Here is a 12,415-nt window from a genome sequence, read left to right as displayed (position 1 = left end):
GCTTATCCCCTGCTCAGTAAATACTACAATTATAGCAAGTGTTTATCTCCAGTCAAACCACAAAATACCTAAAGCCTTTGCATGCTGTAGAATATTTTTCCCTTTCAACAGCAATGCTGGGTGAATTCCTGCCATGTTTAACCATGTGCTATGTGATTCGCACTGGTCAAGTGCTGTGGGACCTGCTAATAAACAGACACTGTGAGCCACCTGTGGGTCCACCTCAGAGAAAGCAAGCCAAGGCCACATGCACCAAGACAAGCTTGCACAGCTGGTTTGTAGGCTGGTGCAGTCCAAGGTCATTTACTTGCTTAGACATCCTGTCTTACGTCTGCCTTAGACTTAAAACGTGACTTAAAAACATGGCTTCACTCAGGCTCTACATTTGGCATTGGGCCTTCATGCTCACTTCCATTAGAACTGGATCACAAAACAGGGAGAGGTTAGAAATGTTACATTTGATCCCCAAATTGAGAGAGGATGCATTGGGGCTGACGCAAGAGACCAAGAGTCAGCTGCTGAGCCTGTGGCTTTGTGGAGAGGCTCAGCCTGCTATGTCAGAGACCACACTATGAAGTGATGTCAACCACCAGGATCAAGACTCACCAATAAAGCTTTCCGAGCAAAGCAAGAGTCAGATAAACCTCAACATTCCATGATATTCCCTGACATTCCCAGGGCTTTTCTTGATAGAGTTAGCATTAGTGTAGCCATTGTCTTCCCTCAGACAGCCAAGACAGAAGTACAGGTTTGTGTTCTGAGTCCTGTGACACCGACCCACTGGCATGGGCTTCTCCGATTAGAGGTACCGTCAGCATTGCATTCATCGTGCAGATCACAGGATTCTTAGTGCATCTGAAAGACTGTCCAAGCGGCTTCCCCTTCCTGGGGAGAAGGCTCGAGGTTTGGAAGGGTCAAGTTTTGCAGCCAAAGTTACCCAGCTAGCAAGCCTCTCTGCAGAATGACTTCTATGCCCATCTCAAGTCACCTCTGAGATAATAACCTGCTCTATAAAAGCCCCTGCACTTCGAAAGCTCTTTCCCTTCACTTTCTGACTTTATAAGTTAAAAATGAAAAAAGAAAAAACTGGAGGCAGAGCTACAGTGTCTCTCTACAGAAAGTTTAAAAATGTTTTGGTAACAAGAGAGACTATGGCCAATGAAAGCACCTTTGAAAAGTAAATCTAAATCATTTTAAAATCACTTTGCTTATGGTCTAGCAACCTTTCATGGCCAAATCACCAAAACTTTCCTAAGAAAAGTACACTTAGAAAGATAGATATAATGTTTGGTTCACTTGCACTTTAGGAGCTGTTTATGGTGTAACTTATCGAGTCTAATTATACCTTGTAAATTGTTTACTGAATTCCAAGGCTTCTTTTATTTTTTTCACATTGAAATTTGAGCAGCACAATGAATTGGAATGAACCTGAGAGTTTTGCTTTTATTAAATGCTTCTTTTTTCATGGTTGTATCATTTATATTGTACACATGGAGACTGGGTGCCCTGTCCCAGTCCTGAGTCCTGAGCCATTGGTCCATCACAGTGGCCATGCCTAGAGTTGCATACTTAAAAACATTTGGGGTGTTGCTGTCACCCTGGCTTTAGTAACTCCTTGCAATACATTTTATGCAAACCACATTCGGGATATATATATATATATATATATATATATATATATATATATATATATATATATATATATCTCCCAAGCTAATGCTCATTACCCAGGATGGAACTTTCACCAAAAAGGAATTCCTTTGCTTCCCGTCATCACAGTGTACCTCACACAACAGGAGGATTATTTCGTCCAGGGGAGCATTGGGAAGCCAGATTCTCAAATAACAAAAGTCTAGGGTCAGGTTGCAGGCTATCATTTTTACAACAGCATTTAAAGACTTGGAGTAGGTTGAAGTGGGAAGCTTCCAGGTGTCATATTTCAGCCAGGTACCCCTACTCATCACTTGCCAAAACCCAGGGCTCCAAGCATGGGCCAAACAAGGGCAGCTGAGCGAATCCCAAATCCGGGAAGATCAACTTAAGAAAGACGGCACAGTTTCTGACTTAAGAAATACCTATACTAACCAGATACTTATTTTTTTATTTCTATTTTATTTTTGCCCTGAGAAATATCTAGAAGAAGCATTGATTTATTTATTTGAGATAAGTTCTCACTATGTAGTCCTAGCAGGCCTAGAACTCGCTATGTGGACCAGGCTGGCCTGGAACTCAAAGAACTCTGTCTGCCTCTGACTTCTGAGTGCTGGGCTAAAAGTGCATGTAACCATGTCCAACTGAGCACCAGTTTGAAAAGATGGGCTTGCACTGGAGACTCCTGCATAAGTACACTGTACCTGCTATTGATGTGAAAGACACACCAGGGGAATTAAAACCCTGGCACATAACTATTTCTTATGGTTTTATGGCATATCAAGCTATGTGCCTATGGTGGGTTTTTTCTTTTTTTAATCTTCTATTTATTTTCCACCCTTCCATCTTCCCCTCCATCCTCCTCTCCAGAACCTCTCCCCAGAGACCCCCATCCCACCTCACAATCCCCTCCTCTTCTGTCTTCTCCTGGGAAAGGCGGGTCCCTGTGAGTATCAAAACATGGTGTATTGAGTTGCAGTAAGACTAAGCACCTCCCCCATTTATTAAGTCTGGGCAAGTGATGAGTTGTTTGAGGAGTGGAGTCCCAGCAGCCAGTAAGAGAGTCAGAGATAGCCCCTGTTCCCACTGTTAGAAGTCCTATAAGAGGACCAAGTTATTTCTTTAAAAAAGAAAACTTCAAGAAATAGAACCTGTTTGAAAGACAAGAAGGAGGAGGAGGAGGAGGAGGAGGAGGAGGAGGAGGAGGAGGAGGGAGAGGAGGAGGAGGAGGAGGAAAGTCCAGTGGTGGTGGCACACACCTTTAATCCCACCACTCACGGAGACAGAAGCAAGTGTATCTTTGTGAGTTCGAGGCTAGTCTGGTATACAGAGTGATACAACCAGAGATACAAGGAGAAACCCTGTCTTTAAAAAGCAAGAGGGAAGGATACAAGGCCAGAGAATCTTTGGCTTGTACCTGACAGATATTGCCTGTCCCAATAAGAAGGACTAATTTAAAAAGAGACACCAAGTATTTCTTGGAATCTTAAACCCAGAACTTGAATTTAGAATGAAAATAATTGCAAACAAACAGAGTTTTGTGGGTATTTTAAGGGAAATTGTGTCACAAATGTCATTTTCATGGACTGATATTGCCAAAAGGCACAAGAGCTTTCTTCATGAGGAGACCAGAGCAAGGAAACCTAAGCCACCTAGCTGGTGTCCTCTTAGGGGATTTGCCCTTAAAGTCTTGAAAAATCCCCAGTTGCTTTTTAAACGCATTTAATTCTCTAAAACTAAACAGTGCTAAAGCAAACCTCTTAGGTCAACTGAAATAGTCGTTTAAGGGAAAAAATTGAATCCTTTTCAAAAGCAGCCATTACACAATCTAGCTTGGTTTGGTGCCTGCTGAAAGTTGGGTGCCTTCCATGGAAACAAAAATGAACACAGACAAAAGAGTTTTTGAGTAATATTGAGAGTAAGGTTGTATGTGTGTATGTGTGTGTGTGTGTGTGTGTGTGTGTGTGTGTGTGTGTGTGTGTATGTGTGTGTGTGTGTGTAGTAGAAAAACATGCCCAGAAATTTTCTGCAGAACTAACTATTCATTTTTGTTTTTTATGTGCATATTCTATATAACTTATCCACAAACGCTGGCTACATACCTATAGTTTTCCAGACATACAGTGGTTGGGGATCCACCATCAAATCAGGCAGAGTTTTCTGTTCTCAAAGTGCTCACAAGCTTTAACAACTACCTATGTGTCTCCCACTCACTCTAGAGGTGGGAAGATCTTCACGTCTGGACACACTAAGCCCTTGCCACCTCCACATGTAGCTTCTGAGGTCTCTGGCACATCTGGGGAAGGAGAGCAGGAGAGGTTCACTGCCTGAGTCACCCACATGCCTTTGGTGAATGCCCTCTCATGGCTTAAACACAAAGGATTCTGGGAACTTACAATCCACTGTATGTTTATTAGCCTATAGTTGTTAAATAGCCGTTTTGTTTCTGTCACAATATTCTTTAAATTTTAACTTAATTTTGTTTTTACAAAAGCAAGTTTATCAGCAAGTCTGAAAGACAGGAAGTGACTCAGTGGCCTGGGAGTCAGGTGGGGGCAGTGAGGAGTGAGCTATAGGTCTGAAAAAGTGTCCCTATGGGGGAGAGAACAGGGTTGGAATGTCAGAAATGACAATGACGTCAACTCCAGGGTTACTCCCCCCCTTTCCCAAGACAGTCATCTCTGTCTGTCACAGATGGCTTCTGTGAAGCAAGGAAGCACGTTATGCAGCCTGAGGGAATGGGTGCAGATGCTTGAAGGCCTTCTCAGGAAGATTCTGGCAAAAGTAGTTTAGTGGACTCTGGCCTTTGCTAATAGAAGCCATGGTGCCACAGATGAATTTTAAAAATCTACAATGTGGTAAACCTAAGAGTGCATGTGTGTGCTTTAATCATTTCAAATATCCTAAATCGATTGACACTATAATCACTTTATGAAGTAAGTACCACTATGGAATACATAATTAATAACATATAACTTAGATTGTAAATGGAAATCACACTTGCCAAAGAAGAGGAGCTCTATAACATTTAAGAGGTTGTATGCATTCTGGAAGCAGAGACAGAAGGATTGCAAGTTTGAGGCAAGCCTGAGCTACATAGAGGGTTCAAGGCCAGCCTGGGCTGCACAGCAAGCACCTGTTTCAAAAATACCAAAGTTAAATGAAATTTAAAACAGAGAGAATCAATGGACACATAGGACCTGCATTGTACCTTTGTACCAAGGAAGAGGCCGTCTCTTAAAAACCCATCTTAACTACATTTAGTCAGCTGCCGGATGTGTTCTTTTGGTTATTTGTTTGGCTTGTCTAGCCAGAACCTCCTGCTTGCTAGGCAAGGATGCTGCCATTGAGCTACCTCCCCAGCCACGTGGAACATTTTCAACGTGTGTTTATAATCTCCAAGAGTGTATAAGAAAAGGATCTGGAAATTTCCAACAGAAGCTAACAGGCCATTGGTATTTCAGAATGAGTTATGTGCTACTTCTTTAGGGGTGGCCAGTTCTGTCCTCTTCTGAAAGACTGTGGACAATGGGGTCAGTGGAACATATATACTCTACCTTACACTTCAGTCGCCCCAAGGAACCCCTTCCTCAGACAGTGCATGCTGTTTTCTGCCCCAAACAGTCTTCCTTCTTGAGGCTCTGATGTTTCTTTTTAACGTGAATGAAAACAGTGGGGAGAGGAAGTGTGGAGGATTGGAATCCCGGCCAAGGCCCCTCAGGTCTCTGGGGACCAGTGAGGTTCCTTTCTGCTCTTGGTGGCCGGAAGCGGGAGAGAGAATGATCATCTGTTCCCTGCTCTAAGTCTGTCAGAACATCCATGCTGGAAGCTCCCTCAGTCTTCCCGAAAACATTAATCAAACCCCTTTGTGGTGCTTAGCACTGGGCTGATGCAGAGGCGGACGGCTGTGGAGGGAACATGAAAGTGGTGGAGACCAAAAATTCTAGTGCTGGGGTAAGTGTGGGTGGAAGGGCACAGGAGGCTGAGGGAGGGGAGTGTGAACCTTGGGTGGCAGGAGAGGGAGACACACAGAAAGGTAACGGAAAAAGCTGATGTTTAAGGAGGTAAAGAAGGGAAAATGAATGGACTTGGCTGCTGGGATGGAGTAGGTCGTCCTGGATGGAAAATGACATCCAGAAGATGATGGGAGTGGGGTTGGAGGCAGTTCGGAGAACCCCTGGTTCTTTGGCACCCCTACTCTGCGGGCCTTGGAAGTAGGAGGTACAGGGCGGCCTCCCACTGAGACCTGTGCACAGGGATTCCATGAAGAGCGCAGCTTTTTACTTTGAAGAGTTCGAGAACCGTGGATACTAAACAGGATTTGGGTTGTCTCTGCAGTCATCACCTTGCATGAGGTTGGTTGCATTCTTGAGTAAAATGCACTTGAGGCACTCTGCTACTTCAAGGAAATATGTTCAAGAATGTCTTTGCTTGCAAGCCAGCACTTCATGTTGCTGAGCAGAGAGTCTGCATTCGTCCTGTGATCTTGTGCTTAGCTGACCTCTGCCAGCCCTTGGCCATGTGTCTCTTTAGAGCTGAGCCCTTGGCTCTCAGTATGGCATTAGAATTTGTGTGGTACGCAGAGGGGCAGTTACAAAGAAATGAATAAATAGATCTCTCTAAAGTGAGGGTTTTTTTTTTTTTCCTTTTAAAAGCTCATGCAAGCTTCATCAGGGAGGCAAAATGCCCAGGAGTCTTGAGAGTCTGCAGAATCACGTATCTCCCTGGAGCATCATTTTCCTCACAATTGAAGGAGAGTTTTTCGTATTAAAAAAAAAAAAAGTATGAATTCATTAGATTCTAACTATGTATAGGAAAATGTAAAATTCATTGAGGGAACCTTTTCTTTCTGTTCAGGTATATCAGTGGGAAAGGGGGAAAAAGCAAGATTCATTTCAGGGAAGAATAATGGCTTCAGGGTTTGTTTGTTTGAATTTATTTTTATGTGCATTGGTGTTTTGCCTGCATATCTGTGTGTGTGTGTGAAAGAGAAAGAGAAAGAGAGAGGGAGGGAGGGAGAGAGAGAGAGAGAGAGATCCCTGGAACTGCCGTGTAGGTTCTGGGAATTGAACCCGGGTCCTTTGGAAGAGCAGCCAATGCTCTTAACTGTTGAGCCATCTCTCCAGCCCAGGCTTCAGGTTTTTAAATGTGTGTCAATACAGAGAATTCATTCTGTTCAATGGTTGTTAAACACAAAATGAAATCAAATGCTTATATCCAGGACAGGACTGCATGGTGAGCTAACTGTCCTTCCTTTCCCTGGGCTCCTCATACCCTCACAATTTCACTGATGAGTACAGGTGATGAGAGAAATGTGTGCATATAAGGAAACTGGGGCTTGGGTTTCGGAGCCCTTTGCTTGGTGCATAGGAGCTCTATAGTGTGAATGCCACCTTTTTGTCAGGGTTTTTTTCTGTTTGTTTATTTGTTTGTTTGTTTTTGGTTTGTGGTTGTTGTCAAGGTTGTCCACAATCTCTACTTCTTCTTCTTCTTCCTTCTATCACTCTGTTTTTATTTTATTTAGTAAAGGTGCTCACTATTTTCTCCTGGCTCCATCACTTTTCTCTTTCTAGAGATTAATAAAAGTCACCTCTGTCATTGTCGTCATTGTCATCCTCAGCCATGCCCATGCTCATTTTTTCTTTGTTATTGGAAGTACCACAAGTACCACAAACCTACATGGAGCCCTGGCTGTCTCCATGTCCATCATGCTTAAATTTTCATTCTAATAAAGAGATGGAAGGCCTGGTCACAGAAAACAGATCAGGTGGGAATTCGAGGTGGCCATTCGTCATAGTGTGGAGGTGACCAACCTGTTAGATGGTTCCAAGGAGGCAGTCTAGTGGGCTGCACCCTTGAGAAAGGAAAGGTCTTATTTAAGCAAAGTAGAAAGAAGGGTGCTAGAGACAGAAACAGCTATTCAGGGTCCAAAGTCAGCTCACCCCAGTATATTATCCTGTTTCTCCCTCTTGCTGAGAACCCAAGTAGTCATAGTCAAGCATCTCAAAGAATGGAAGGCATTGCTGTCATTAATAGCATCCCATACCCCCACTCCCCATCATGGCCCATTGGATGATTGCCTCTGGGGAACAAATGAGTCCACCAGGGTTAGTTGTGCCTCCTCCAGGGCATATCCAGGGAGTTTTGGTATGTCCTCACTGAATCCAGCCTCAAATCTACCACAAGAACAAGCCCCATTCTCCTGGCACTGGGCCACATCTGACTCCCCAGCACTCTTCCAGACCTCTAGGCTGCATGAGATTCCATGCCCTTGGTGCTTATTGATTAAGTCTGGCGGGTGGAATGCTGCCAAACTCCAGCCCCAGTAACAGGTGCATCAGGCTTCTCAAATGGAGTATAACAGAAAGCTATGGTGTCCAGATTGTGCCCCACCCCACCCCACTCCCAGCCTCCTTGAATCAAACCAGGTAAGGAGAAGGAAAGCAAAGGAGGTTTTCCAGGGAGAAGGTCCAGAGACTTTGGCAAGAATAAGTCTGCAGTCCACTCTGGCCTGAGATTCCTGCAGAACAAGGCAAGCCTTGCGCAGCTGCTCTCAGTTCAACGCCTACAGAACACACACCAGGTTCCATGAGCTCTGCGAGGCACTCATGGTGCCAGAGTGAGTGAGGCCCTCAAAGAGCCGACGTCAGATGGAGGAGACAGATGTGCATTGAGAACATGCCAATGTTGTCTCATAAGGAATATAATAGTCCAGAGCCAGGCCAACCTGGGATTCCAGTGTCCCCACGGAATCATGGTAGAACAGTCATAGATGAGAGTAAATTGGGAGGGGATGACGTAGGACTGTGATGGATGGAAAGATAGAGGAAGCAGTTGGAACTGAGTGTGGGCTGTGAACCACAGCCTGGGCTGGGGAGCTCTGAGCAGTGCTGGGCAGCGGTGTGTGAGCCTTGGCTGACAGGAAGGCACACGGGCCATAGTGATGAGTTGACACTCCATTCTGCTGGTGACAGGAATGATAAAAGTTTTCAGGGATGATCACTGAAGAAGACTTGTTGAGATTCCCTTGCAATAGTCCTGGGTACAGGGTCTAAACCAAGGAGGGAATGGGGTGAGAGGAAAAGAGGTGTTTGGGAAATGTCTCATAACAGGTGCTGGGATTGTGCTGTGAGACTTTGAAGAATTAAGAAAGAAGAGGAGTCTAAGGAGAACCCTCCTCAGGTATATGACTCATAGAATGCCATTCAATATATTCATTTAACTAGATTCTTCTCGAGTAACCAAGAGCTACTAAACACAAAGTCAAGACACGTGTTAACCAGATTTCCCTGGCTGTGACAGGCACCTGAGAAAAATAAGGACAAAATGGCATGGGAAGGGAGGAGAAAGTCGGTTTGTGCACATAAAGGGTAACTTTTATTTGTGAAAATTTGTGTCAGTCTGTGTGTGTGCAGATATAAGTGTGTGTCTGTTCACAATATGAATTATATTTCTTTATCTTACAATAAAGATGTGGTCAAACATTTGAAAGTTCTACACTATTCTTTCCTGTGGTTGTGACTCAACAATGAATGATTTTTCAAGCATGACTATATCCCTGTAGGGCTTGATTACTTAAAAAGGGACACTAATTATCTATGAGAATAAAATGAAGTAATATTTTCTTTTCCTCTCTCTTTCTTCCCTCTTTCCTTCTTTTTTCTTTCCTCCTTTCTTCTTTTTTTTTTCTGAGACACTGTCTTACACTGAAGCCCAAGCTGGCCTAGAGTTCACTGTGTAATAGAGCTGACATGAGACTCTCAGCAATTCTGAGCCTCAGAGACCAGAGTGCTGGGATTGCAGGCATGACCCACCACATCTGCCTTACAGTTACTCTTCTGACATCAACCCTTGCAGTTTTGTGTGTGCTTGGAATTCCCAAGGATTTGATGCAGGGCCAGTGTTAAAGGGGATCAGATGTTAGTATTCAGGCATCTGTACTGGCCTGCCTTTGGAGTACTGACAGGATACGTCCTCAGCTGCTGCCACTAAGAGCACCACCTGTGCCTAGTCACTATGTTCCCTTTTAAAAGGGCCCTGCTTACCTCCCATCCCTCTCTCTCTCTCCCTCTCTCTGTCTGTTCCCCCTCTCTCTCTTTCTCTCTCTGCCTCTCTTTCCTCTCTCATACTGATCCTGTCTCCCCCCCTCCCCTTTCCCCCTTTTACGATCCTTTTTCCCTAATTAAAAAAAAAAAACCCTCCACTTGAACTCTAGTGCGCTCCATCTTTCTCTTTCTAGAGCCACTTTTAAAAATTACTTCAGAGCCCCCAGGAATAATTGTTCCAGTCGGCACAGGACAGTGGGGTAACATCCAGATGTGCAGGAACACTGACAATTCCCCAGTGTCAGACTCACAACTAGAAGGACAGTGTTGCCTTCTTCTTTTGCAGCTTTATTTATTTTTATGTAATATGCATAGTGTTCTGTATGTATGTATACTTTGTGTTCTAGGTCAGAAGAGGGCATCAAATACCCTAGATCTGAAATTAAGGATGGACCAGGTGTTCCTAACTGCTGAATCATCGCTCCAGCCCCCATTACCTTCTTTTCATGGAGGGTTTCCCAGCTCGGGGGTCTTCATTATACATTTCTCCTGTACTGGCACAGACCTGTAGGGTTAGAGGAATCCGACTATCTGAGAAATATATTTTTGAGTTTGTTGGCCTCCAGATCTTCATTTTGCTTTTAATAGAGTCACTCATGCCCTCAGCCAACAGTCACTCGATACAAACTATTCACAAGGCCTTAGCCTGAGTTCTAGATATGTAGACTAGTGGGGTGGCTCAATGTGTTCAGGAGCTTGCCAAGCCTGATAACCTGAGTTCCATCCACAGGACTCAAATGGTAGAAGCAGAGAACTGACTCTCTCAAGTTGTCTTTTGACTTTCACTCATGCCCCGTGGTGAGCACCATAATGTGTGTGCACACGCACACACACACACACACACACACACACACACACACACACACACACACCAGATAAATGTTTGGAAGCATTTTGTTGTTGTTTTTAATGAACTGCAGATGTGAAGATCCAGTATAGTTTCCAGTCTGGGGTTATCTATCTATGATGTCATCATTTAAGATGGTGCAAAGCCCTCATAGTTGTTAAAGGATGCCTACAACCTTGTCTTTCACATATTTATAGAATGCAAGTACATGAGTGTGTGTGGGGGGTGATTGTTTATTTCCTCAAGTTTCAGAAATTGGTGCCCACTTGAAGCAGAATAGAACAGAACTGGCCATCTCTGACTTCTCCAAGGTGTACAGTTTTCTTCTTGAGCTAAATGTGAGCGCTGTAGTGGTGGAGTAAACTATGTAACCTCAACAGCAACACACACACACACACACACACACACACACAGAGGCATGCACATATACACACAGAGAACAACATTTGCATGCCACAAGCTTTCCAGACCTCCGAATCCTATCTAAAAGTCCCAGGTTAAGAACCCCCAGACCATGGAAAGGCACATGAGGTCCCACCCCCAGCTGAGGAGCTGTTGGTGGCTGTTGGCTCCTGGAGATGGTAGAGTCACCTTTCTTGATAGGTTGCCTGTGTTACAGTGAACAATCCCACACAGTGCACATAATTGGAGTCAGTAGTTGGACTCAGTGGATTTTCTTTCAATGGGAGGATATAGCATTGGGAGGAGGACTTGGGAGGAATTGGAGGTGGGGGATGGATAGAACCAAAATATATTTCATATATATATATATATATATATATATATATATATATATTTATATATATATATATATAAAGTCTCAAAGGATAAATTTTAAAACAGATAATAATAATTGCAAAACAGGGCCCCAGGCCACCCATTGGTCTGAACAAGACAGACTTCTTAAATTATGTATGAATATTTACTCGTTCTTTACTTTGGGAAAACAGAGGTTCATGGAAGCCTGTTCTCAAAAGCTTCTTCTGTTCAGCATCAGGTACAATTTGCGCAGCCAAAGAACATTCATCATAATCTTTTAGACAAAGTAGTTCTTTGGTCTAAAGGTAACTGAATCTCAGCCTGTTTGCTGTTTGCACGATGTCTGGATGCGTTCACATGTTACCTCTCTACAAAGCAGATGTGTGTGTAGACCCCTGGAGGGTTTTTCACAGTGAGCATGCACTTGGCATGAAGCCTGCGTGGGAGAATTAGGACCTCTTTTTGAGGTCAGTGACCTAGGGCTGCACTTCAGCTCCCAACTTTTCTGAGTCATCAATGCACAGAAAGTGCTCTTTCCTTTGTTCATATTTCATTCATCTGCTCAGATTTTCCTTGTGACATGGAAAAAAATCAACTCTGAATGTGTTTCCTTTAATGAAGCCCACATGTTTGATAGAGATCTTTTTCCCAAGGTTTGCTGTGTTTGGCTTTGTTTTAAGACATCTTTGACCTTGGGTTTTCTGAGTATCAGGCATAGGGAAGCTAATATTTTACTTATTAACTAGTAAGCACATTGTAAATTGTAATCGAAAAACTGCCTTCCTCGGGCTGGTGTTCATATCCCCAAAGTAACAGCCATTTAGGAGAAACCTTTACTGCCACCTTCAAAGTGTCAAATCTCATTTATGACTCTTGCCACATATCGTTTAGTAGAGAGGCTGTAATGTAACATTCCGTGGGATACAGAATGAATCATGTTAAACACCTTGTCAAAGGAGGAACTGAATGCAGGCTGGCAGGTGCTGTGCGGCCTCAGGGCCCTCCAACAGGCTCTCATACAGTCCCAGAAGAACCTGCTGCCAGGAAGGCATGA

The 12,415-nt window shown here is 43.8% G+C and overlaps 1 protein-coding gene across 5 annotated transcripts in view; it reads left to right on the top strand.

Moving 5' to 3' along the window:
- Stard13 (StAR related lipid transfer domain containing 13) overlaps positions 1-12,415 on the top strand; it is a 204,452-nt gene that overhangs the window by 118,226 nt on the left and 73,811 nt on the right. Inside the window, exon 1 of one of the 5 annotated variants that reach the window (XM_027413760.2) lies at positions 5,469-5,604. The exons of the other annotated variants lie outside the window; for them this stretch is intronic. The gene's annotated coding sequence lies outside the window, so the exon portion shown is untranslated. Of the gene's footprint in view, positions 1-5,468; positions 5,605-12,415 lie in introns of those variants that run through there. 5 annotated transcript variants of the gene reach the window in all.

This window comes from Cricetulus griseus, chromosome 4 (assembly GCF_003668045.3).
Source record: "Cricetulus griseus strain 17A/GY chromosome 4, alternate assembly CriGri-PICRH-1.0, whole genome shotgun sequence".
Taxonomy (NCBI): domain Eukaryota; kingdom Metazoa; phylum Chordata; class Mammalia; order Rodentia; family Cricetidae; genus Cricetulus; species Cricetulus griseus.
This window is presented reverse-complemented; position numbering and strand designations above follow the sequence as displayed.